Source organism: Coregonus clupeaformis, chromosome 33, assembly GCF_020615455.1.
Source record: "Coregonus clupeaformis isolate EN_2021a chromosome 33, ASM2061545v1, whole genome shotgun sequence".
In the NCBI taxonomy this organism is placed as follows: Eukaryota; Metazoa; Chordata; class Actinopteri; order Salmoniformes; family Salmonidae; genus Coregonus; species Coregonus clupeaformis.
The window spans coordinates 11,244,594-11,270,724 of record NC_059224.1 but is presented as its reverse complement, the minus strand read 5'-3'; the positions used below and the strand labels follow the sequence as shown (position 1 = coordinate 11,270,724).

General features: G+C 47.1%; 1 pseudogene; it reads left to right on the top strand.

The window, feature by feature from the left end:
• LOC121548673 overlaps nucleotides 1-26,131 on the top strand; it is an 89,632-nt pseudogene that overhangs the window by 16,302 nt on the left and 47,199 nt on the right.

The following is a 26,131-nucleotide window of genomic DNA, read 5'->3' as shown; positions in this document are numbered from 1 at the left end:
AGTACCAGATATAATCGTCAGGTTACAAATATGAGTTAATGATTCAGCAATCAGGGGGGCAGAGAGCAGCAGCAAAAATGGATCAAGCATATCAGCTCCAGTGGAAATTTTTTCTCCATCAATCTTAGGCAAGGCATCTAGCGCATCACAGATAGTAAATTGTTGAAATGAAAACAAAGATTCATTGGAAGTTGACGGGTTTAACCATCGAGTCAGGTAGAGGCTGGCAGAGGGAAGAGCAGTCGATTGACTGACCAGGGTCTCAGATTTTTAATTTTTTCATTTTTTTATTTAACCTTTATTTAACCAGGTAAGCCAGTTGAGAACAAGTTCTCATTTACAACTGCGACCTGGCCAAGATAAAGCAAAGCAGTGCGATAAAAACAACAACACAGAGTTACATATGGGGTAAAAAAACATAAAGTCAAAAATACAACAGAAAATATATATACAGTGTGTGCAAATGTAGCAAGTTATGGAGGTAAGGCAATAAATAGGCTATAGTGCAAAATAATTACAATTAGTATTAACACTGGAATGCTAGATGTGCAAGAGATTATGTGCAAATAGAGATACTGGGGTGCAAAAGAGCAAAATAAATAACAATATAGGGATGAGGTAGTTGGGTGGAATAATTTCAGATGGGCTGTGTACAGGTGCAGTGATCGGTAAGGTGCTCTGACAACGGATGCTTAAAGTTAGTGAGGGAGATAAGAGTCTCCAGCTTCAGAGATTTTTGCAATTCGTTCCAGTCATTGGCAGCAGAGAACTGGAAGGAATGGCGGCCAGCAGAGCCGGGGAGAGAAGGGTAGAATAGAGCAGAGTAAAGGAGAGTACAACAGAGTAGAGGAGAGAGGAGAGTACAACAGAGTAGAGGAGAGAGGAGTGTAGAGCAGAGTAGAGGAGAGAGGAGAGTACAGCAGAGTAGAGGAGAGAGTAGAGTAGAGCAGAGTAGAGGATAGAGGAGAGTAGAGGAGAGGAGAGAGGAGAGTAGAGCAGAGTAGAGGAGACAGGAGAGTAGAGCAGAGGAGAGGAGAGAGGAGAGTAGAGCAGATCAGAGTAGAGGAGAGTAGAGCAGATCAGAGTAGAGGAGAGAGGAAAGTAGAGCAGAGTAGAGGAGAGTTGATCAGATTAGAGGAGAGGAGAGGAGAGGAGAGGAGAGGAGAGGAGAGGAGAGGAGAGGAGAGGAGAGGAGAGGAGAGGAGAGGAGAGGAGAGGAGAGGAGAGGAGAGGAGAGGAGAGCAGAGGAGAGAGTAGAGTATTTCAGAGTAGAGGAGAGAGGAGAGTATAGAAGAGTAGTGGAGAGAGGAGAGTAGAGGAGAGAGGATATTACAGCAGAGTAGAGGAGAGAGGAGAGTACAGCAGAGTAGATGGGAGAGGAGAGAAGAGGAGAGCAGAGTAGAGGAGAGAGGAGAGGAGAGCAGAGTAGAGGAGAGAGGAGAGGAGAGGAGAGAGGAGAGTAGAGCAGAGAAGTGGAGAGAGGAGAGTAGAGCAGAGTAGAGGAGAGAGGAGAGTAGAGCAGAGTAGAGGAGAGTAGAGCAGATTATAGTAGAGGAGAGAGGAAAGTAGAGCAGAGTAGAGGAGAGAGGAGAGGAGAGTAGAGTAGAGTAGAGTAGAGTAGAGCAGAGGAGAGAGGAGAGTAAAGCAGAGCAGAGTAGAGGAGAGAGGAGAGTATAGCAGAGTAGAGGAGAGGGGGGAGTAGAGAATAATAGAGGAGAGAGGAGAGTAGAGTAGAGCAGAGTAGAGGAGAGAGGAGAGTAGAGCAGAGGAGTGGAGAGAGGAGAGTAGAGCAGAGTGGAGGAGAGAGTAGAGTAGAGCAGAGTAGAGGATAGAGGAGAGTAGAGCAGAGGAGAGAAGAGTAGAAAAGAGGAGAGGAGAGTAGAGCAGGAGAGAGTAGAGCAGAGGATTGTAGAGAGGAGAGTAGAGCAGAGTAGAGAGACAGGAGAGTAGAGCAGAGGAGAGGAGAGAGGAGAGGAGAGGAGAGTAGAGCAGATCAGAGTAGAGGAGAGTAGAGGAGAATAGAGCAGATCAGAGTAGAGGAGAGAGGAAAGTAGAGCAGAGTAGAGGAGAGTTGTTCAGAGGAGAGAGGAGAGTAGAGCAGAGACGTGGAGAGAGGAGTGTAGAGCAGAGTAGAGGAGAGAGGAGAGTATTTCAGAGTAGAGGAGAGAGGAGAGTAGAGAAGAGTAGTGGAGAGAGGAGAGTAGAGGAGAGAGGATAGTAGAGCAGAGGATTGGAGAGAAGAGAGTACAGCAGAGTAGAGGAGAGAGGAGAGTACAGCAGAGTAGAGGAAAGGAGAGCAGAGGAGAGGAGAAAGGAGAGTAAAGGAGAGCAGAGTAGAGGAGAGAGGAGAGTAGAGGAGAGAGGAGAGTAGAGCAGAGAAGTGGAGAGAGGAGAGTACAGCAGAGTAGAGTAGAGAGGAGAGTACAGCAGAGTAGAGGAGAGAGGAGAGTACATCAGAGTAGATGAGAGAGGAGAGAAGAGGAGAGCAGAGTAGAGGAGAGAGTAGAGGAGAGGAGAGAAGAGTAGTGGAGAGAGGAGAGTAGAGGAGAGAGGATAGTACAGCAGAGTAGAGGAGAGAGGAGAGTACAGCAGAGTAGATGAGAGAGGAGAGAAGAGGAGAGCAGAGTAGAGGAGAGAGGAGAGTAGAGAAGAGTAGTGGAGAGAGGAGAGTAGAGGAGAGAGGATAGTAGAGCAGAGGATTGGAGAGAAGAGAGTACAGCAGAGTAGAGGAGAGAGGAGAGTACAGCAGAGGAGAGGAGAGGAGAGCAGAGGAGAGGAGAAAGGAGAGTAAAGGAGAGCAGAGTAGAGGAGAGAGGAGAGTAGAGGAGAGAGGAGAGTAGAGCAGAGAAGTGGAGAGAGGAGAGTACAGCAGAGTAGAGTAGAGAGGAGAGTACAGCAGAGTAGAGGAGAGAGGAGAGTACATCAGAGTAGATGAGAGAGGAGAGAAGAGGAGAGCAGAGTAGAGGAGAGAGTAGAGGAGAGGAGAGAAGAGTAGTGGAGAGAGGAGAGTAGAGGAGAGAGGATAGTACAGCAGAGTAGAGGAGAGAGGAGAGTACAGCAGAGTAGATGAGAGAGGAGAGAAGAGGAGAGCAGAGTAGAGGAGAGAGGAGAGGAGAGCAGAGTAGAGGAGAGAGGAGAGGAGAGGAGAGAGGAGAGTAGAGCAGAGAAGTGGAGAGAGGAGAGTAGAGCAGAGGAGAGGAGAGAGGAGAGTAGAGCAGAGTAGAGGAGAGTAGAGCAGAGCATAGTAGAGGAGAGAGGAAAGTAGAGCAGAGTAGAGGAGAGAGGAGAGGAGAGTAGAGTAGAGTAGAGTAGAGTAGAGCAGAGTAGAGGAGAGAGGAGAGTAAAGCAGAGCAGAGTAGAGGAGAGAGGAGAGTATAGCAGAGTAGAGGAGAGGGGGGAGTAGAGAATAATAGAGGAGAGAGGAGAATAGAGTAGAGCAGAGTAGAGGAGAGAGGAGAGTAGAGCAGAGGAGTGGAGAGAGGAGAGTAGAGCAGAGTGGAGGAGAGAGTAGAGTAGAGCAGAGTAGAGGATAGAGGAGAGTAGAGCAGAGGAGAGAAGAGTAGAAAAGAGGAGAGGAGAGAGGAGAGTAGAGCAGGAGAGAGTAGAGCAGAGGATTGTAGAGAGGAGAGTAGAGCAGAGTAGAGAGACAGGAGAGTAGAGCAGAGGATAGGAGAGAGGAGAGGAGAGGAGAGTAGAGCAGATCAGAGTAGAGGAGAGTAGAGGAGAGTAGAGCAGATCAGAGTAGAGGAGAGAGGAAAGTAGAACAGAGTAGAGGAGAGTTGTTCAGAGGAGAGAGGAGAGTAGAGCAGAGACGTGGAGAGAGGAGTGTAGAGAAGAGTAGAGGAGAGAGGAGAGTATTTCAGAGTAGAGGAGAGAGGAGAGTAGAGAAGAGTAGTGGAGAGAGGAGAGTAGAGGAGAGAGGATAGTAGAGCAGAGGATTGGAGAGAAGAGAGTACAGCAGAGTAGAGGAGAGAGGAGAGTACAGCAGAGTAGAGGAGAGGAGAGCAGAGGAGAGGAGAAAGGAGAGTAAAGGAGAGCAGAGTAGAGGAGAGAGGAGAGTAGAGGAGAGTGGAGAGTTGAGCAGAGAAGTGGAGAGAGGAGAGTACAGCAGAGTAGAGGAGAGAGGAGAGTACAGCAGAGGAGAGGAGAGGAGAGCAGAGGAGAGGAGAAAGGAGAGTAAAGGAGAGCAGAGTAGAGGAGAGAGGAGAGGAGAGAGGAGAGTAGAGCAGAGAAGTGGAGAGAGGAGAGTACAGCAGAGTAGAGGAGAGAGGAGAGTACAGCAGAGTAGAGGAGAGAGGAGAGTACATCAGAGTAGAGGAGAGCAGAGTAGAGGAGAGAGTAGAGGAGAGGAGAGAAGAGTAGTGGAGAGAGGAGAGTAGAGGAGAGAGGATAGTACAGCAGAGTAGAGGAGAGAGGAGAGTACAGCAGAGTAGATGAGAGAGGAGAGAAGAGGAGAGCAGAGTAGAGGAGAGAGGAGAGGAGAGCAGAGTAGAGGAGAGAGGAGAGGAGAGGAGAGAGGAGAGTAGAGCAGAGAAGTGGAGAGAGGAGAGTAGAGCAGAGTAGAGGAGAGAGGAGAGTAGAGCAGAGTAGAGGAGAGTAGAGCAGAGCATAGTAGAGGAGAGAGGAAAGTAGAGCAGAGTAGAGGAGAGAGGAGAGGAGAGTAGAGTAGAGTAGAGCAGAGTAGAGGAGAGAGGAGAGTAAAGCAGAGCAGAGTAGAGGAGAGAGGAGAGTATAGCAGAGTAGAGGGGAGGGGGGAGTAGATAATAATAGAGGAGAGAGGAGAGTAGAGTAGAGCAGAGTAGAGGAGAGAGGAGAGTAGAGCAGAGGAGTGGAGAGAGGAGAGTAGAGCAGAGTGGAGGAGAGAGTAGAGTAGAGCAGAGTAGAGGATAGAGGAGAGTAGAGCAGAGGAGAGAAGAGTAGAAAAAGAGGAGAGGAGAGAGGAGAGTAGAGCAGGAGAGAGTAGAGCAGAGGATTGTAGAGAGGAGAGTAGAGCAGAGTAGAGAGACAGGAGAGTAGAGCAGAGGAGAGGAGAGAGGAGAGGAGAGGAGAGGAGAGTAGAGCAGATCAGAGTAGAGGAGAGTAGAGGAGAGTAGAGCAGATCAGAGTAGAGGAGAGAGGAAAGTAGAGCAGAGTAGAGGAGAGTTGTTCAGAGGAGAGAGGAGAGTAGAGCAGAGACGTGGAGAGAGGAGTGTAGAGCAGAGTAGAGGAGAGAGGAGAGTATTTCAGAGTAGAGGAGAGAGGAGAGTAGAGAAGAGTAGTGGAGAGAGGAGAGTAGAGGAGAGAGGATAGTAGAGCAGAGGATTGGAGAGAAGAGAGTACAGCAGAGTAGAGGAGAGAGGAGAGTACAGCAGAGTAGAGAGAGGAGAGCAGAGGAGAGGAGAAAGGAGAGTAAAGGAGAGCAGAGTAGAGGAGAGAGGAGAGTAGAGGAGAGAGGAGAGTAGAGCAGAGAAGTGGAGAGAGGAGAGTACAGCAGAGTAGAGGAGAGAGGAGAGTACAGCAGAGGAGAGGAGAGGAGAGCAGAGGAGAGGAGCAAGGAGAGTAAAGGAGAGCAGAGTAGAGGAGAGAGGAGAGTAGAGGAGAGAGGAGAGTAGAGCAGAGAAGTGGAGAGAGGAGAGTACAGCAGAGTAGAGGAGACAGGAGAGTACAACAGAGTAGAGGAGAGAGGAGAGTACAGTAGAGTAGAGGAGAGCAGAGTAGAGGAGAGAGTAGAGGAGAGGAGAGAAGAGTAGAGGAGAGAGGAGAGTAGAGGAGAGAGGAGAGTAGAGCAGAGAAGTGGAGAGAGGAGAGTAGAGCAGAGTAGAGGAGAGAGGAGAGGAGAGCAGAGTAGAGGAGAGAGGAGAGTAGAGGAGAGTAGAGCTGAGCATAGTAGAGGAGAGAGGAAAGTAGAGCAGAGTAGAGGAGAGAGGAGAGTTGATCAGAGTAGAGGAGAGTAGAGGAGAGAGGAGAGGAGAGGAGAGTAGAGGAGAGAGGAGAGTAGAGCAGAGCAGAGTAGAGGAGAGAGGAGAGTATAGCAGAGGAGAGGAGAGGAGAGGGGGGAGTAGAGAACAATAGAGGAGAGAGGAGAGTAGAGTAGAGCAGAGTAGAGGAGAGAGGAGAGTAGAGCAGAGAAGTGGAGAAAGGAGAGTAGAGCAGAGTAGAGGAGAGTAGAGCAGAGAGGAGAGTTGATCAGAGTAGAGGAGAGAGGAGAGGAGAGTAATGCAGAGTAGAGGAGAGAGGAGAGGAGAGGAGAGTAGAGTAGAGCAGAGTAGAGTAGAGGATAGAGGAGAGAAGAGAAGAGCATAGTAGAGGAGAGAGGAGAGTATAGCAGAGTAGAGGAGAGGGGAGAGTAGAGCAGAGTACCTCCTCTACTCTGCTCTACTCTCCTCTCTCCTCTACTCTGCTCTACTCTCCTCTCTCCTCCACTCTGTTGTACTCTCCTCTCTCCTCTACTCTACTCTACTCTAATCTCCACTCCCATTTCCTCTCCTCTCCTCTCCTCTCCTCTCCTCTCCGCTCCGTTCCACTCCCCTCCCATCTCCTCTCCTCTCCTCTCCTCTCCTCTCCTCTCCTCTCCTCTACTCTACTCCGCTGTACTCTCCTCTACTCTACTCTGCTGTACTCTCCTCTCTCCTCTACTCTGCTCTACTCTCCCCTCTCCTCTACTCTGCTATACTCTCCTCTCTCCTCTACTCTGCTCTGCTCTACTGCAGAGTAAATGTAAATGTAAATGTAGAGGAGAGAGGAGAGTAAAGCAGAGTAGAGGAGAGAGGAGAGTAGAGCAGAGTAGAGGAGAGAGGAGAGTAGAGCAGAGTAGATGAGAGTAGAGTAGAGTAGAGGAGAGTACAGCAGAGCAGAGGAGAGAGAATAGTAGATCAGAGTAGAGGAGAGAGGAGATTAGAGCAGAGTAGAGGAGAGAGGAGAGTACAGCAGAGTAGAGGAGAGAGGAGAGTACTGCAGAGTAAATGTAAATGTAGAGGAGAGAGGGGAGTAGAGCAGAGTAGAGGAGAGAGGAGAGTAGAGCAGAGGAGTGTATGTGTGTACTTGCAGACTAGTGTCCTGGATGAAGACTAAGCACCATCTCCTTGTCTTCTTCTCTTCTCCTGTCTTCTCACTTCTGCAATAAAAGACAAGAAAAAATACAAGAGAAAGATATTTACGGTTGATTTTCATAGGAACAAACATGAGTAAAACACTTTTAAAAGTTGTAAAAACGTACAATTGAATTATGTATTGTATAGCAGCTGGTGGATTTGCAGCTTCATGGCAGCTTTTTTTGGCAGGGGGAGCCTCTTTAATATGGGGATATTACTTTTAGCAAAATCCCGGCGAACTCTGTGTGTGACTCTGGGTGGGACTACAGTTGGGACTACGGATGGGACTACAGGTGGGACTACGGATGGGACTCTGGGACTACAGGTGGGACTACAGGTGTGACTACAGGTGGGACTACGGTTGGGACTCTGGGACTACGGATGGGACTACAGGTGGGACTACGGATGGGACTCTGGGACTACAGGTGGGACTACAGGTGGGACTACGGATGGGACTCTGGGACTACAGGTGGGACTACGGATGGGACTACAGGTGGGACTACGGATGGGACTCTGGGACTACAGGTGGGACTACGGATGGGACTACAGGTGGGACTACGGGTGGGACTACAGGTGGGACTACGGGTGGGACTCTGGGACTACAGGTGGGACTATGGGTGGGACTCTGGGACTACAGGTGGGACTACGGGTGGGTCTCTGGGACTACAGGTGGGACTACGGATGGGGTTCTCGGTGCGACCACTTGGTTATCTTGAGCCTGGTCCTGCCATCTGTCTCCATATCATTTATATCCTTCTCCTGTGTCCTCCCTACCTCAGTTTCATCATCCTCTCTCTCCTACCTCTTCTTCTCCTTCGTCACTTCGTCCTTCTACCTCCTCTCTCGCTCCTTCTCCCATTTCCTCATCTACCTCATGTTGGTCTCTCTCTGTCCCTGGCTCTCTCTTTCAGCTGTGGCTGGGAAATTCAAAGTGGTGGCACGCTCCCTGACCAATGGTTCTAAAAAACCTAAGATGCCCATGAGACGCTGTATGAGGCTGCTGCCCAACTTCTCTTCTTGTCCTTCTCTGTCCTCTTTTTTCTCTGATACTTGTCCCTGAGACTTCGTCATCTCTGTCTGCAATATTTCTCTACAAGGGACATCACACAACAGCTGTAGCTCAGCTGGTAGAGCACGGCGCTTGTAACGCCAAGGTAGTGGGTTCGATCCCCGGGACCACCCATACACAAAAATGTATGCACGCATGACTGTAAGTCGCTTTGGATAAAAGTGTATGCTAAATGGTATATTATTATTATAACAAGCATGTCATTTACTAATTTATTACTAACTTTCATACTATCAGTATTCATATTACACTCGCACACAAGCTTACCTAGCTAGTAGTAGCCAAGAAAAAAGTCATCATGAATGATTGTTCTCTTTTTCTCAAGACACACACACACACACACACACACACACACACACACACACACACACAGGAGGGGTTGCTCCTGTTCATCTGTCTGTTCTAACCAGTGAGTATTACTGTTTAAATCAGAGCTTAAATTTCGCTACACAAAAGTGTAGTGTTTACGGTAATATGCAAAGTAAGCAGTACATTACGATACTGAAAAACGCCTGCAAGTATGATTTTTTCTCTTTTTCAGTCTCCTCGTCCATACCAGTGACAGATATAAAGCCTGACAGACCAGTAACATTAAGGTGCTCTCTGCACACATTTTAAGGACCTAAAACATGTTCTGGTTGAGAGAGATTGTCTTTCTATTAGGGCAGAATTATGTGAGGTTTTATGTGTTGTTGTTGGAGTTGCGTCTTGGTCAGTTTAGCTCAGAAAATGCCGTCCTCGTCAATCTGATGCCATAGGCGGCCACCTAATCCTGCCTAATGAGTGGGCCGGACCTGGCTGCAGAGAGACTCCAAATATCAGATCACACAGTGATCAGAGGCTGTGACATCACTCTGACACTCCAGAGGGAGGACAACAACAGGAAGTGGAGGTGTCAGTTTACTGACAATGTGGGAGCAGTGAAGACCTTCATTGAATTCCCCTTCATGGTCCCAGGTTTAACAAAAAAACTCCCATCTGTATGATGTGTGCACTGCAGACATAGTACATCTTCCATGTGCCATCTGGATCCATAGAAGTGAGTACTGTTCCTGTAAAGGAGTATTTCCCAAATGTTTAGTCAGGGCTGGTCCCTCGAATGGCTTGAGACTGGGTTGTGACATTTTGCCATACTGAAGTCAAGATACTTGAATGTATGTTTTTCAGACAGTCTTGATCGAACTATTCTGCTTCCTGTCAGGACAACCATCAGTACTCATCAGCAGCCTAAGACTGGTAACATGAAAACAGCCCCATACAGTGCCTTGCAAAATAAGTCATCCCCCTTGGCGTTTTTCCTATTTTGTTGCATTACAAACTGTAATCTAAATTGATTTTTATTTGGATTTCATGTCATGGACATACACAAAATAGTCAAAATTGGTGAAGTGAAATGAAAAAAATTACTTGTTTCAAAAAATTCAACAACAAAGAAATACCGGAAAAGTGGTGCGTGCATATGTATTCACCTCCTTTGCTATGAAGCCCCTAAATAAGATCTGGTGCAACCAATTACCTTCAGAAGTCACATAATTAATTAAATAAAGTCTACTTGTGTGCAATCTAAGTGTCACATGATCTCAGTATATATACACATGTTCTGAAAGGCCCCAGAGTCTGCAACGTCACCATGCAAGGGGCACCACCAAGCAAGCGGCACCATGAAGACCAAGGAATAGTTATGCACGCTCAAGTTTTCCGTTTTTTTGTCTCATTGCTTGTTTGTTTCACAATAAAAAATATTTTGCATCTTCAGAGTGGTAGGCATGTTGTGCCAATCAAATGATACAAAACCCCTAAAAATCCATTTTAATTCCAGGTTGTAAGGCAACAAAATAGCAAAAATGCCAAGGGGGGTGAATACTTTTGCAAGCCACTGTACATATTTATAGGAACTATTTCTTGTCTAGAGAGAAAATAGTCTTTGAGAGATGACAGTGGAGGAAAACTTTACAGGCTTTTCACTCTATAACTTCACAGAGTGAGTCATTAAATATGTTGTGGACTGTACTGTCATGCTGGACTCACCTCTGCAAATCTTGTATGTTCTCTATTACTATCCAGGGAAGAAGGCCTCAACTGCAACACCAGCTTCCCCACCTTATTCTGGTATTGTATATTGTACTATTTCCATTCTCAGTTCTCTGGTAGAGTGGTACATCATTGGGCCAAAGTCAGATGTATTACCTTGGTCAATACACAGAGCATGCATTTCTACAGTGCATTCAGAAATTATACATACCCCTTGACTTATTCCACATTTTGTTGTGTTACAGCCTGAATTCAAAATGGATTTAAAAAAATGTATAATTCTCACCCATCTACACACAAAAATGAAATACAGAAATATCTCATTCACATAAGTATTCACAGCCCTTTGCTATGACACTCCATATTGAGCTCAGGTGTATCCAATTTCCTTGATATGTCACTAAAGCTTGATTGGAGTCCACCTGTGGCCAATTCAATTGTTTGGACATGATTTAGAAAGAACCACACCGGTCTATAGAAGGTCCCACAGTTGACAGTGCATGTCAGAGTAGAAACTATACCATAAAGTCCAAGGAACTGTCCGTAGATCTCCGAGATAGAATTGTGATGAGGCATATACTGTATCTGGGGAACAGTATAAAAAAAATTCTAGAGTATTGAAAGTTTCCAAGAGCACAGTGGTCTCAATCATTGGGAAATGTAAAACATATGGAACTACCCATATGTAAGGGTTGGGGTGAGGTGTGACCCAGGTGCGGTGCAGGATATACAGTAGGCAGTAGGCAGAGATGGTGAAACAAGGATCTTTACTGGTGTTCCCGAAGCCAAAATACAAAATAACGGACTTATCACAATAAAAGAAAGGCGGAGAAAATAAGTCTCCAAAATCCGGCTGACAGCCAAAATACGAAATACTACCGAAGACTGAAACAAATAACGAAACAGGGAGAACACTCTCAAGTACCTGTACATAGATCTCCAATCAGACACTGAGTAGTACTGCTGGACATAGAGAAACTAGCAGAGAAAACTAAGCAAGGGAACACAGGGAAGTGAGGGCATAAATACACAGGTGAACCGATAGACACAGGTGACACCAATAGGATGATAATTAGTCCCGACTGTGAGTGAGGAGGTGTCTAAGGTTGTCGGAGGATGACACCTAGTGGGTCGCTCCGGAACTGAGAACCCCTCCTGTAACATTGCCCCACCTCCTCTGGGTGGAGGCGACGGAATGTTGTTATCAGCCCTGGGTCCAGAATGTCCCTCCCGCACCCAGGACAGCTTCTCCGGCCCATAACCCTCCCAGTCCACCAGAAATTGGAGACCCCTCCCCACCCACCGGCAGTCCAGGATCCGGTTCACAGTAAAAGCCGGCTGCCCTCCGACGAGGCACAGCGCGGGAACAGGATGGGGAGGTGGAGCCAGGCTTGAGGGGGGACACATGGAATGTGGGATGCACCCGTATGGTGGGGGGAAGTTGCAGGCGGTAGGCCACTGGGTTGACTCGCCGGACCACTCTGAATGGCCCGACGAACCGGGGGGACAGCTTCCTGGACTCCACGCGGGAGGGGAAGATCCCATAGGCGGCATGGAGAGCCACACCCTCTGTCCCGGGCGAAAGACCAGGGCCGGGCGACGCCTGCGGTTGGCCTGATGTTGAGACCTGACCGTGGCCCACTTAAGTGCCGGCCGTACCTGCGTCCAGGTGCGGCGATAGCGACTGATGTGGGCCTGGACCGACGGGACCGCCGCCTCCTCCTTTTGCTCGGGGAATAGGGGGGGTTGGTACCCGTATTGGCACTGGAAGGGGGACAGGCCGTGGGCAGCGGAATGAAGTGGGAAGCCTTCGAGAACCGGTCCACAACGACCAAGATGACTGTGTATCCATCAGAGGGGCGTAGGGCGGAAATGAAATCCAGCGAGATGTGGGACCAGGGGCGCTTGGGGATAGGCAGGGGTCAGAGCAGCCCTGCCGCGGGCTGACGTGAGCTCTTGGTGCGCCCGCACACCGGGCAAGCAGGCACAAAGGCGCGCATATCCCGCTCAGCAGATGGCCACCAGAACCTCCTACGCAGGAACTCCAACGTCCTGGCGCCCCCCGGATGACTGGCGAGGTCGGACACGTGTGCCCACTAAAGCAGTCACGAGCGCGCAGCCTTGGGTAAGTACATCCTCCCCGATGGACTTCCGTCCGGATCGGCCTCCCGCCGTAGCGGTGTTCTGACCAGCCTATCAATTCCCCACAAAAATGGAGCAGCAATCAGGGCGTTGGGGACAATGGGGTCGTCCCTCTCCACCAGGTCCATGGGGTCGAACTGCCGGGAGAGCGCGTAAGGCTTGGTGTTCTTCGACCCCGGACGGTATGAGATGGAGAACCAGTCTCCCGAGTGGCGCAGTGGTCTAAGGCACTGCATCGCAGTGCTAGCTGTGCCACTAGAGATCCTGGTTCTAATCCAGCCTCTGTCGTAGCCGGCCGCGACCAGGAGACCTATGGGGCGGCGCACAATTGGCCCAGTGTCGTCCAGGTTAGGGGAGGGAATGGCCGGCAGGGATGTAGCTCAGTTGGTAGAGCATGGCGTTTGCAATGCCAGGGTTGTGGGTTCGATTCCCACGGAGGGCCAGTATGAAAAATAAAATAATGTATGCACTCACTAACTGTAAGTCGCTCTGGATAAGAGCGTCTGCTAAATGACTAAAATGTAAATGGAACCTGGTGAAGAACAACGGCCACCTGGCCTGGCGCGAGTTGAGCCTCTTGGCCCCTTGAATATAGGCAAAGTTCTTGTGGTCAGTCCATGCGACGAATGAATGGGCGGCCCCCCTCTAGCCAATGCCTACACTAGCAGCTCACGGTTCCCCATGTCGTAATTCCCGCTCCGCTCGGGACAGCCGACTGGAGAAAAATGTGCAGGGGTGAGTCTTAATGTCCGTGAGGAACAGCTGGGACAGGATTGCTCCCACCGCAACGTCTGAAGCATCCACCTCCACAATGAATGGCAGGGATGGATCAGGATGCCCGAGGAACTGGGCCGATGTTAAGCGCATCAAATGCGTTCCCCGCTTCCGGGATCCAGGCGAAGGAGCGTACGCTCGTCTTGGTGAGGGCTGTCATGGGAGCGGCTAGGGGAGCTAAAATTGCGAATAAATCGGCAATAAAAATTAGCGAACCCTAAAAACCATTGTAGTTGCTTGAGGGATGAGGGCTGGGGTCAATCCAAAACCGCGCTGACCTTGGCTGGGTCCATCCGTAGGTCCCCCTGGGTGACGATGAACCCCAGGATGGAGACTGTCTCTGTGTGGAACACACACTTCTCTGCCTTGACGTAGAGCTGGTGACGGAGAAGGCGTTGGAGGACCTGCCGAACGTGCTGCTGGTGTTCACTCACGTCCTTCGAATATATTAGGATGTCATCCAAATACACGAAGACGCTGTAGTCGAGGAGGTCCCGAGTACATCATTGACCAACAACTGGAACACTGCAGGCGCGTTGGCTAGACCGAACGGCATGACTTGGTACTCGTAATGCCCACTGGGTGTGTTAAAAGCCGTCTTCCACTCGTCCCCTCCCGAATCCTCACCAGGTTGTAGGCATTGCATAAGTCCAGCTTGGTGAAGACCCGGGCTCCCTGCAATGACTCGAATGCCGCCGTCATCAGGGGGAGTGGGTAGCGGTTCTTAACAGTGATGTTGTTGAGAGCCCTGCAATCAATGCACGACCGCTGCCCACCGTCCTTTTTCCCCACGAAGAAGAAGCCCATGCCCGCGGGTGAGGTAGAGGTATGGATGTGACCCTCGACGAGTGCGTCATCGATATACTCCGTCATGGCCAGCATCTCCAGCCGGGACAGGGAAAACAATCGCCCTCGTGTGGGCATGGCGACCGGCAGGAGATCGATAGCGCAGTCGGAAGGCCAGTGAGGAGGTAGGCCCTTGGCACGCCTCTTACTAAACACCTCCCCCAGATCCCAATACTCCCAGGGAACGCCTTCCAGGTCTGGGCCGGTGATGGAGTCTGTAGCCGCCACTCTGGTCCACTAAACTAGACCCCCATCCTCTTTCTGGTTTTTCAGGTTTCTCCACTTAACTAGATCCTTCCTGTGACTGTAGGAGTGGCTGTAGTAGTGGCTGTGACTATCTCCCTTTCCTCTTCCTGGTCTTTCAGGTTCTCCACTTAACCAGATCCTCCCTGTGGCTGTGGGAGCAGCTGTTTGTGTTGTTGTCATCATAGCACGCAGAAGGAGAGAAAGTACATACTGACATTCATCGTTTTTCTTTGAGTTTAATGAGTGCAATGATAACACAGTAATACACATGGAGACAGTTGTTCCGTTGTTTCAATCATTCAGTAATTTGTTATTTTCAGAGAATCTGAAAGTGCAAACTGATAACAGCATTGTGAGTAACAAAGACATGTCATTGATGCACTGTGGCTTAATAAACACGGTTAGTGTATTATACTATTGTTGTAGTAAAATATCTAAGAGTTGGCACTATAATTCTACTGTTTTGAATTCATTACCTTTGTTACTAATTTATAAAGGGTCTGAATGCAGTAAACCACTCCACTGCAACAACCAATGACGACAGGGTCAGTTCCTCAATATATTAATGGAATTTGAAACATGATTAATATGAAACATGATTTCACCCAGTTGTTATCATGCAATGAGACAAATGTCCAGTTTAAATGATTCATCTTTCAATAAGAATTTTGACCCTTGTTGAGTCAATCTGCCTCCATTGACCACTTCAATCAAAATCTCCCTCAGAGAGTTGATGTGAAGCTATACTGTACATATTGTAATGGTATGACTCTCCCTCCTATACACTGTTTAAAGCCTTTACTTTGTTGTGTGTGAGTGTGTGTTGTCTTTGTAGGTCCAGGTTGAAGATGCAGTGACCTATTCCTCTGTTATGCCCTATTCTACCAGAGGGAGAGAGCCAGAGAACCCTGCTGACCCCAGCTCCATCTACTCCACTGTCAACTAACCTCAGGGAGCCAAGACATCAACATGAGGACTACACTCACTCTTTCACACCCTAATCTCAGCACCAAGAACTAAATCTCATATGTGTGCTGGCCAGCTACTCTATTTGGTTCTGGAAACAGATGCTTCGTTTCCGACCTGGGCCGGTGCACCCCTCCTTAGACGACCTGGTGGTCATACCGATACCGTACTTGGTGTGGACACCTGTTTAACATAGCGTACTACAGCCTGCTATGGTAAGCTAGACCTTCTAGTGCTTCAAATTGCACTCAAATTCTTTATTTTGTCATAGAAATTTTGAGTAGGCTGACAGAACATCTCTGACGGTCGTCTTTCTAAAAGGACAGACAAACCTATCTTTGATGCTGACTAGAAGAAGGTTGTAAATGAAATAAGGTCAATGCATTCATGTTTTACCTTACATTGTGGAAGGGTAGCCTGAAAAACACCTGTAACTGACGAGTTTGACATTTTTATTACTTTATTTAAAAACAGTTTCAGAAATTCATTAACATTTTAGAAGAAGCATTGTGCTCATTTTAAATCTGCTTAGGAAAAAAACTATTCATTAAACAAAATCAAGGAATGTCTCCATGCTGATTTGATTCACAATGGACAGAAAGAAAAAAGCAGCTTAGCATACACATCAACCAAGGTTTGCTTAATTGATATCTGAATCCCTACAGCATCCCCCCAAAAAGGTGTGTAAAAAGATACTAAAATATTAGAACACAACTATGAATTAATACATCTTCCACACTATGCAATACAATAGATGAACATCAATTGTAAAAAAAAAACGTATAATGTTCTCTGTTACTCAATCAATAAACCTACAGACAGTTTGAAAGTCTTGGTCCAGCACAGGAAGAAGAGTGAGGAACAAGGGGTCATTCCTCCAGGACCTGAAGCTCAATACCAGAGGCTTCTTCTATACAGAGAACAAAACAACAACACACACATCAGACAACATGTCTCACCATTCATTCTATAGCAGACTGTAAAGATTAAATAATTAATAGGGGTTTAGATGGACAAGATGATTATGTCAAAGGACTATTTATGACCTGATTCCATTTCAGTTCACACATCTGAAGATCAGAATATGTGAATGTAATTTGTTGTATGCTCCATATGTTCTATGGATTGATGGAACCATTCATAATGTTTAGGTCTATACATTATTTTTAGATCTGTGAACACTGATGTTGTGGGAGCTAGGTGGGAGGAATTAGGAACCTAAATGGAACTGGACCAATGCCTGTGACTCTCACCTGCTTGTGGGTGCAGAGCCTTGGGTGGGCGGTTCCTCCTTGTTGTGTGAATAGTGACTATGGCAGCCATGATGGTCAGTGCCAAAAAGAGCATGATGTGACTGATGGGCAACTTAACAGCATTACTGGTACCTGGATGATGAGACAGACAGTGATTAAACACAGTCAATTGTTTAGATTGATTTATATGAAAGTAAAGTTTATATCACACAGCAGTCAATAGAGGATGCTGAAAAACCAATATCCATGAGCCAAACACCTCTAAAACTTCACCTCTGTCTGAACACCAAAGATCTAGCTTAGCGTTTTCATTTGTGCATAAGGATTACGATTGTTCACACCATCCACTAAATAATTTAAAACCTGGAGTAGTGGTATTTGGCGTCACAGAGAGGCAGAAATTCACAAAGGAAGAGGAAAGTGTGAACGGCACCACAGCCAAGTAAAAAAATGTAACATGAAATTTAGTTTAATGTACAAATACATGCTTTGTGTATTGACCAATGTAATACATCTGACTTTGGCCCCATTATGTACCAGTCATACAATCTACCACACAACTGAGAATATAAATAGTATTAAATAAAATATCAGCAGAAGATGGGGTTGGTAAGGCTGGTCTTGCAGTAGAGGCTGTACTCCCTGGATAATAGTGTGTAATAATATTTTATATGTGTATATACAGTATATTACAGCGTCTTCGGAAAGTATTCAGACCCCTTGACTTTTTCCACATTTTGTTACATTACAGCCTTATTCAAAAAAATTATCTCAGCAGTCTACACACAATAGCCCATAATGACAAAGCGAAAACAGTTTTTTAAAGATTTTTTAGCAAATGTATCAAAAATTAAAAACAGAAATACCTTATTTACATAAGTATTCAGACCTTTTGCTATGAGATTCGAATTTGAGGTCAGGTGCATCCTGTTTCCACTGATCATCCTTGAGATGTTTCTACAACTTGATTGGAGTCCACCTGTGGTAAATTCAATTGATTGGACATGATTTGGAAAGGCACACACCTGTCTATATAAGGTCCCAAAGTTGACAGTGCATGTCAGATCAAAACCAAGCCATGAGGTCGAAGGAATTGTCCGTAGAGCTCTGAGACAGGATTGTGTCAAGGCACATATCTGGGGAAGTGTACCAAAAAAATTATGCAGCATTGAAGGTCCCCAAGAACACAGTGTTCCCCATCATTCTTAAATGGAAGAAGTTTGGAACCACTAAGACTCTTCCTAGAGCTGACCCGATGGTCCCTCTGACAGAGCTCTAGAGTTCCTCTGTGGAGATGGGAGAACCTTCCAGAAGAACAACCATCTCTGCAGCACTCCACCAATCAAGCCTTTATGGTAGAGTGGCCAGACTGAAGCCACCCCTCAGTAAAAGGCACATGACAGCCTGCTTGCAGTTTGCAAAAAGGCACCTAAATACTCTCAGACCATGAGAAACAAGATTATCTGGTCTGATGAAATGTAACGATCCCGGCAGTCTGAGTCGGGTCCTGTCTGGTGACTAGTTTTTCTGTTCGTGATCTCCAGTTTCCCGAGGGTTCGGGAACGCTCCGGGGAGCTCTCTTGATTTCCGCACCTGCATCCCATCAGCAATCTGCACACCTGGTCCTGATCATCACCCTTCTTAGGCTCTGGCCTAACATCCAGTCCCTGCCGGATCGTTAGCCATGAACAGTAGGTTTACCAGAGTATCAGTCTTAGAGCCTAGCGTTAGTTTTGTTGTTTTTGCACCTTGTTGGTTGGTTGCTTACTTACCCCCGTTTTGTTCCATCTGCAGTCACCCGTCCGGAACCTTCATCCAACCTCTGCTTGGTGGTCCGCGGCTGCTGACCCAGGATGGGATCAAACACTGCACCCCCAACAACTAATCAACGCCGCCCGCTCTGTTCCCTGGATTATTCAGCATCACTCTTGAATTTGTAATAAACACTCACCTTCGTTTCAACTTACCTTGTCCTGGTCTGCTTCTGGGTTCTGGCTTAGCAACTCGTGACATGAAACCAAGATTGAACTATTTGGCCTGAATGCCAAGCATCACGTCGGGAAGATACCTGGCACCATCCCTACTGTGAAGAATGGTGGTGGCAGCATCATGCTGTGGGGATGTTTTTCAGCGGCAGGGACTGGGAGAATAGTCAGGATCGAGGAATAGATGAACGGAGCAAAGTACAGAGAGATCCTTGATGAATACCTGCTCCAGAGGGCTCAGGACCTCAGACTGGGGCGAAGGTTCACCTTCCAACAGGACAACAACCCTAAGCACACAGCCAAGACAGCGCAGGAGTGACTTCGGGACAAATCATATCAAATTTGATTTGTCACATGCGCCGAATACAGAAGGTGTAGACCTTACAGTGAAATGCTTACTTACATGCCCTTAACCAACAATGCAGTTTGAAGAAAGAATACCTAAAAATAAAACAATTATTAAAGAGCAGCAGTAAAATAACAATAGCGAGGCTATATACAGGTGGCACCAGTACCGAGTCAATGCCACTCAAGTCTCTGAATGTCCATGAGTGGCACAGCCAGAGCCCGTACTTGAACCCGATCGAACATCTCTGGAGAGACCTGAAAATAGCTGTGCAGCAACTCTCCCCATCCAACCTGACAGAGCTTGAGAGTATATGCAGAGAAGAATGGGAGAAACTCCCCAAATACAGGTGTGCCAAGCTGGTAGCATCATACCCAACAAGACTCAATGCTGTATTCGCTGCAAAAGTGCTTCAACAAAGTACTGAGTAAAGGGTCTGAATACTTATGTAAATAGGATATTTCCGTTTTTTTATTTTTAATACATTTGCAGAAAAAAATTATAACCTGTTTTTGCTTCGTCATAATGGAGTATTGTGTGTAGATTGAGGGGAAAAACGATTTAATCCATTTTAGAATATGGCTCTAACGTAATAATATGTGGAAAAAGTCAAGGGGTCTGAAAACTTTCCGAAGTCACTGTACGCTACGGACAACGAATAAAATTACATTTTATTGATGGCAATTTGAATGCACAAAAATACCTTGACGAGATCCTGACGCCCAATGTGAGGCCCATTTAAAAAAATAGTATCTGTGACCAACAGATGCATATCTGTATTCCCAGTAATGTGTAATCTATAGATTAGGACCCTAATGAATTTATTTCAATTAACTGATTTCCTCATATGAATTATAGCTCAGTAAAACTGTCACGGATCCTCCCGGTACTGCTGCTCATTCCGATCACCAGCTCCGAAGTCTACTTCACCGGCCTTCTAGGCGTCACTGACCTTGTTCATTACCACCAACCCCAGACTGTCTTGTATCATTACACACACCTGGTTCCCATTCCCCCTGATCAGTATGTGTATATATGTTCCCTCTGTTCCTCATTGTCCTTGTCGTTTATAGTCCCATGGCCGTTAATTTAGCAGAAAATACATAAGCATTACCCAGACAAGCAGAAATTCACACAGGAAGACAGACGTGTGAAGTAGTGAGGCGGCAGGTAGCCTAGCAGTTAAGAGGCCAGTAACCGAAAGGTTGCTGACAAGGCTTGTCTTGCAGTAGAGACTGTACTCCCTAACCTGAGTACCAGTCTATTTAGCTAATCCACTCCCTGTACTCCATGTAATGTGCCAAAGAGACTGGCCTTTCTGTCATCTTCAAATATGAACATTCTCTCATTAATGAGCTTGAGGAGAACAGAGGATTTGATCCTGATTCTATCGCCCTCACAGCTATCCTCCGATCACAACGATTATGCAAATCTTGGAACTTGTTAAATTTTTTTCCTCCACAGAACACAGTTGGTATCCGGTTGCAAACAACTGTATTTTGTTTGTCCAGATGAAGCCTGTCAAAACTCTCAAACGAAAATACATACTGTAATTCCAACCCCAAAACATCTTAGTTTTGACTTTAAGACTCAAAATACAACTTGACTAGCAAACAGGTAAATGTTTGTTTTTGACTTGGTTATAAATTCTAATTATATTTTCGAGGCTCCACATGTTGTCATGGAAAATATTCATGTTATTTCCAACAACCCATGAGCAACTCTACTTTAACTCCATCACATATCCACCTCATTTTCGAACGTACAGCCAAATAACTGAAGTGATGGGTTCGACTTCTGCTTTACTTCACCGGGATATTCACCGGTGTGCCTTGTTTTCTCCAGTGCGCCGTTATACCTCACTGTAGTGTTTTATGCATTGCTGCGTACCACTGTATTGCCGAATAAACCATTTATTCTGCGATTTACCCTCCTGCGCCTGACTCCGTCCAAAATCACCAGCTACAGAATCACACACCCAACAGCATGGAGTCAGCAGGAGCGGGGAATATGCCTGGAGTCGTGGAGCGGGTCCGGGAGCATTCCAACATGTTAGCTTGGGAGAAGCGATGGATCGGGTTCTCCAGGTCGTCCAATGCCTGGAGAGGAGAGGACCCAACCCTTTGGGACAAGCTGAGCGACCGGATCCAGCCACCCACACCCAGAGGTATTCACCTATCATGACCGAGGGAGTACGACGGGACAGCGGCCCGCTGCCAGGGATTCCTCACGCAGCTGGACCTCTATTTTTCCACCATCAGCCCGGCTCCATCGGAGCGGGAGAAGGTGTCCGCCCTGGTCTCCAACGCGGTCTGGAGTGAAGGAGGAGACGCGTTAGGCAACTACGGGGCGTTCCCTCACCTCTTCCGGGCAGTCTTCGATCATCTCCCAAAAGTAGAGAGTCGGGCGAGCGTCTGGTCCATCTGAGGCAGGTGACCGCGCAAGACATTGCCCTGGAGTTTAGAACTCTAGCGGCTGGGTCCGGGTGGAACGAGCGGGCCCTCATCGACCACTTCCGATGCAGCCTGTGTGAGGACGTCCGAAGGGAGCTATCCTGCCGGGATACCATGTTTGACTTTCAACCAGCTGGTGTACATGGCCATCCGGTTGGACAACCTGCTGGCTTAAAGAGGACGTCCTGGAAGGGGCCTGCCCATTTCACCCCCCTTCAACCTGGATTACGTTCCGATGGCGCTGGGTGGTGCAGCGATCTGGAAGAACGGAGGACGACAGATCCAGTGTCACTCTTGTGGCAAGAGAGGACATTCTGCTGCACGCTGTCGTCAGAGTTCTTCTGGGTCTGGAGGCGGCGTTCAGGGCACTCTCGCGTCACCCCAGGTAGCGTAACCCCACACTCGTTCAGAGCCCTCTACTGCGCACTTCACCATACACGTCAGCTTCCCTGATTTACACGGTAGTTCCCCAGTGTAAGGCGCAGGTCGATTCAGGCGCAGCTGGTAACTTTATGGACAGGTCTTTAGCTAATAGTCTATGTATTACATTGGTTCCCCTACCCATTCCATTGCCCATCAAAGCACTTGACAGTCGACCATTAGGGTCAGGTTTTGTTAGGGAGGTTACAGCACCAGTCACGACGATTATGCAGGAGACCCATAGGGAGCAAATCACCTTTTATGTTATTGAGTCCCCTGATTTCCCTGTTGTGTTGGGTGTTCCCTGACTCGCACTACACGACCCCACCTTTTCATGGCCGCAGAGGGTTCTCACGGGGTGGTCGTAAGAGTGTCAAGGTAGGTGTCTACCTGTTTCCGTTGGTGCAACCACGGTGTAAAGTCCAGACACTACCTCCACCGTGCGCATTCCACCCAAATACCTCTACTTGGCGCACACGTTTTCCATAACGCAGGCGACCAATTTACCACCCCATCGGGCGGGGGATTGCGCAATAAACCTCCGATTAGGCGCTGTGCCTCCCAGGAGTCATGTATATCCCCTGTCGCAGGCTGAAACAGAGGCTATGGAGACATACGTCTCTCCATTTCGTCTCTCCACTTTGCCCGCCTCCTCAAGTTTATTTTTCGTGAGGAAGAAAGATGGAGGTCTGCGCCCTTGCATTGATTACCAGGCACTTAATCAAACTACTGTTTGCTATAGTTACCATCTACCCTTCATACCCTCTGTTATAGAATAAATGCATGGGGCGCGCTTCTTCATGAAATTAGATCTCCGGAGTGCGTACAACCTGGTGCGTGTCCGGGAAGGGGACGAGTGGAAGACCGCATTCAGCACAACCACGGGGCATTATGAATACCTGGTGATGCCGTACGGGTTGATGAATGCTCCATCAGTCTTCCAGTCCTTTCTAAAACAGCTCCCATCACCTCTCTGTTGAAGGGTGGGCCGTCCCGTCTCCGCTGGTCTGCTGAGGCTGACAGGGCTTTCAGTAACCTGAGAGCTCTGTTCACCTCAGCCCCGGTACTGGCCCATCCCGATCCATCATTACCGTTCGTAGTGGAGGTGCATGCATCTGAGGTGGGATAGGCTCTCTCCTATCCCAACGCTCGGGCACGCCATCCAAGCTCTGCCCCTGTGCCTTCTTCTCTAAGAGGCTCAGCCCAGCGGAGCAGAACTACGACATTGGTGATCGGGAGCTGTTGGCTGTTGTCAGACCCTGACCACGTGGAGGCACTGGCTCAAGGGGGCAAACACCCTTTCCTTGTCTGGACTGACCACCGTAACCTGGAGTACATCCGGGCAGCGAGGAGGCTGAACACTCGCCAGGCCAGCTGGGCCTTGTTCTTCACCCGGTTTGATTTCACGCTGTCATATATACCAGGCTCTAAGAAAGTGAAGGCAGACACACTGTCACGGCTGTACGGCTAGACAACACCCCCATACTCCCGGCCTCCTACATTGTGGCGCTGGTAGTGTGGGCGGTGGACGCGGACCTAAAGCGGGCGTTACGCACAGAGCCATCTCCACCTCAGTGCCCAGCTGGGCTGCAGTACGGGCCATCTCTTGTCCGTGATCGTCTTATCTATTGGGCACACACGTCCCCCTCCTCTGGTCACCCAGGTATCGGCCGGGAAGTACTGGTGGCCTACCTTGGCTAAGGACGTTAGGGTGTATGTCTCCTTCTGCTCGGTGTGCGCCTAGAGTAAGGCACCTAGGCACCTTCCAGCAAGTAAGTTACATCCCTTACCAGTTCCACAACAGCCATGGTCCCACTTATCAATTGACTTCCTCACTGATCTTTCCCTCTCTCAGGGTAACACCACCATCCTGGTCGTTGTGGACCGCTTTTCTAAAGCCTGCCGCCTCCTTCCTCTGCCTGGTCTCCCCACGGCCCTGCAAACTAAGGAAGCTCAGTTTACTCACGTCTTCCGGCACTACGGGGTGCCAAAGAACATAGTGTCTGACCGGGGTCCCCAGTTTACGTCCAGGGTCTGGAAGGCGTTCATGGAACATCAGGGGGTCTCGGTCAGCCTGACCTCTGGGTTTCACCCTGAGTCTAATGGGCAGGTGGAACGGGTGAATCGTGATGTGGGTAGGTTCCTATAGTCCTACTACCAGTAACGGCCGGGGGAGCGGTCGGTGTTCTCGCAAAAATATATATATATATATACACACTACCATTCAATAGTTTGGGGTCATTTAGACATTTCTTCTGAAACTCGTCAGTCTATTCTTGTTCTGAGAAATGAAGGCTATTCCATAAGAGAAATTACCAAGAAACTGAAGATCACGTACAATGCTGTGTACTTCAGCGCAAACTGCTGCTAACCAGAATAGAAAGAGGAGTGGGAGGCCTCGGTGCACAACTGAGCAAGAGGACAAATACATTAGAGTGTCTAGTTTGAGAGACAAGCGCCTCACAGGTCCTCAACTGGCAGCTTCATTAAATAGTACCCGCAAAACACCAGTCTCAACGTCAACAGTGAAGAGGCGACTCCGGGATGCTGACCTTCTAGGCAGAGTTGCAAAGAAAAAGCCATATCTCAGACTGGCCAATAAAAAGAAAAGATTAAGATGGGCAGTCTGAGATATGGCTTTTTCTTTGCAACTCTGGAACGAATTGCAAAAATCTCTGAAGCTGGAGACTCTTATCTCCCTCAATAACTTTAAGCATCAGTTGTCAGAGCACCTTACCGATCACTGCACCTGTACACAGCCCATCTGAAATTAGCCCACCCAACTACCTCATCCCTATATTGTTATTTATTTTGCTCTTTTGCACCCCAGTATCTCTATTTGCACATCATCTCTTGCACATCTAGCATTCCAGTGTTAATACTATTGTAATTATTCTGCACTATAGCCTATTTATTGCCTTACCTCCATAACTTGCTACATTTGCACACACTGTATATATATTTTCTGTTGTATTTCTGACTTTATGTTTTTTTTACCCCATATGTAACTCTGTGTTGTTTTTATTGCACTATTTTGCTTTATCTTGGCCAGGTCGCAGTTGTAAATGAGAACCTGTTCTCAACTGGCTTACCTGGTTAAATAAAGGTGAAATAAAATAAAAAATAAAAAAAGGTCAGCATCCCGGAGTCGCCTCTTCACTCTGAGGAGAGAAAATGCATTGGTGTGATCACTTTTGGCCAGTTATGATAACATCAGTTCAACAATGTTATCATAACTGTCCAAAAGTGATCACAGCAATGCTCTTTCTCTCCTCAATTTTCCCCGACATGCATTTTCTATGCTGTTGGCCTGTTTTATATTTCAGTAATTAGCAAGATCAAGCCCGCTTCTTTCCCTGAATAGGCTATTAGGCATAGTATAGAAAATAATCAAAATAAATGTCATATAGTTTTTGTAGCCTATAGCTTTTCCTGGAATGGCCTATTCTGGAGAGGCTTGAGTAACCTATTGCCTGTTGTGCACAAAAACAGATGGAAGAGAGAGGCTAGTGATGTGTAGCCGAAGTAAAAAGCTAAAAATTAGCTAGATATTAGGCCATTCATTAACTAAATATTAGGACTATAAGCTAAATATTTACCTGTCAAACTGCAAGAAAAATAAGTTACCAGATTATGAAATGGCAGCTCTTCGCTCCAAAAGATTGGCCTTTTCGTGGGCGTGGGCGAAGGCGTGAACCTATTCAAGTAAGTAAGTAAATACATTCAAAAAATGTTTTTAAAAAACGATGTATTATTAGCTAGCAGGCCACTGTGTGTAGGCTAATGAGCTGCTTGTTAGCTAGCTAGCTAGCCAACTTTACATACTATAGCTAAGTGAAGTACTGTATCATCAGCTAATTACCTTCATATTAGCTATATCTTGATGTAGCGAGATAATAGTCAGGGCTGTCTAATTGTAATAAAATGAAGCCTGTTTCTTTGTGATGTCTGTCTTCAGATATGGAGAGCTGCGAAAGCCTGTCTGCAGATGAAGAGGTCCCAGTGAATGTCCCAAGAGACTGCTAGCACATGCTTGTATGCCATGGGTTGTATTTGTACTTATGTTAGCTAATGTTTTATACAACAAAAGAGTTAAAAGTCACACACAATGTAGGCTACAAACGTATTACAACTGTAGCAGGCCAATCCTTCTCCAGGAGGTATGCTACCTGATTCAACTTATCAAACCTAATGAGTTGATAATAATGTGTATTATTGCTGGGATGGAATAGAAGTCTGCTCACCCCGTAGATCAGAGAGTATGGACTTTTTTATTCACTTGAAATTATGCTTACTGAGATGTCTAACATTTACAAACAAGTTCGATTATTTGTACATTTTTAAATTATATTTTGATTCATTGAAGTGAAGTGTTTAAACTTGTTTTAATTGTTAACTTAAAAACTTTATTCAAGATGAACTAGTGTCAATGTTCATTCATCACAGATAACCTTTTTGTCCAGTTGTGAGCCCTCCAATCGGTTATATTTGATTGTCACTGTCTCAGGATATCAGCCATGTGAACCCATT